The sequence below is a fragment of the Cyprinodon variegatus genome, unplaced genomic scaffold, assembly GCF_000732505.1.
Source record: "Cyprinodon variegatus isolate N-32 unplaced genomic scaffold, C_variegatus-1.0 Scaffold731, whole genome shotgun sequence".
Taxonomy (NCBI): Eukaryota; Metazoa; Chordata; class Actinopteri; order Cyprinodontiformes; family Cyprinodontidae; genus Cyprinodon; species Cyprinodon variegatus.
This window is the reverse complement of record NW_015151184.1, coordinates 196,681-198,286: the sequence shown is the minus strand read 5'-3', so window position 1 is coordinate 198,286 and position 1,606 is coordinate 196,681.

The following is a 1,606-nucleotide window of genomic DNA, read 5'->3' as shown; positions in this document are numbered from 1 at the left end:
GTTTCGTGTTCGTTTTGACTTCGTGTGGACGGGGCCTAAATTCTCCTTAGGTGTGAGTGTGTGAATGAATGGTTGTTTGTCCTGTTTGTCTCTGCATTGCCCTGCGATGGACTGGATGAACCCCGCCTCCCACCTGTAGACAGATGGAGATAGGCACCAGGATCCCGCTTGGGTGTGATGGAAAATGGATAGATGGTATTTTATTTTAAGTTGAGCCATCAATTCTTTAAATAACTGAGCCTGGTCTTTATTGTTTCTCTTTGGGTTAAAAGAAAGGGTTCAAGAACCCATAAGTCATTACTTGGTAAGAGCCTCTTTGTTAAAACATAGTTGTACTCATGGGCAGTTCTAGACAGGGGCCAAAGGGGGCCAGTGCCCATGCAGAATTGGTCCTGGCCCCTGTTATGGCTCCTCTATTGAAAGCAAATTGAACAGAACAAATTCCATCCGGAAAACAAATATAAAACCGTAAGAGTTCAGACTAAAAAAGGTGTAAAATCTTCTGCTGTTCCAGAGATTTTTAACCTAACATTTTCACTGATACCCACATTTTCTTCAATATCAGGACCAACAGATATAATTATGAGATCGGTGCATCTCTATTTCCATGTATCCATTTAATTTACATTTAAATTCATGAACCACACAATCTGGAAAGGCTTGACAGCTATGAATGATTTACATTCCTTCTCATATGTTCAAGTTTTCAGCTAAAGTAACAATAATCAACTTCTATAGGGGAAATACGTGTATTTTTCTCTTGTAAATATATGTTTAGCTGTTTGCTATATTTACTGGGCGTGCATGGACAGGAGGAAGGGCTCGGCGTAGGAATACAGTCTGTAAGACAGAGAAGCGAAACAAGATGTTCACAAAGAAACACCCAACCTGCTCAATGAGGGGGCAGCTCTCACCACAGCCCCACCACACTGTCAACCAGGTCTATTTTAGAAACATTCGCTGTCTATTTAGAAGGAAGTACTTATTTTTAAAAAAGCAAGCAAACCAATACAAACCATTTCTAACTAGAAAGAATAGCAGGCAACGTCTGGACAACAGGTATGAAACACCATCTTAAACTCATTGTTTTCCATCAATAATTCATCCAAATTCTTAGAAATTCTTCTAAAACTAGATTTTTAGTTAATAAATCCATCTAAACATTTCAAAGTAAGCCTTGACTCAGGACATAGATGAATAAGAAGGAGATGAAGAAAAGCAGCAATGTGATAAACCAGCTTTTAAAGTCATGCACTCCTGACGAAGGGATTTATATCACAGCTCTGCTCTGTCGTCAGCAGAAGAAGATGCGGTTTCACACAGACTTTTGCAAGCATGGATGTGCAAGAAACTTTTCATAAGTGCTGCGGGAATACAAATTCAGCAAAGCATGCATAATTCGCTTCCTACCTCAGAAAATTTGAAAAAAGTCTGTGTTGTTCTTTGCTCTAACATTTACTTGGTTACACTGGGTTAGTTTTTGCAGCACCACAACATTAGATAATAAGTCATTTTTAACTCAGAAAATAAAACAATTTTTATTTTTGTGTATTGTTTTTATTTTTATGTAAATGTCTGTTATTTATATATATATATATATATATAT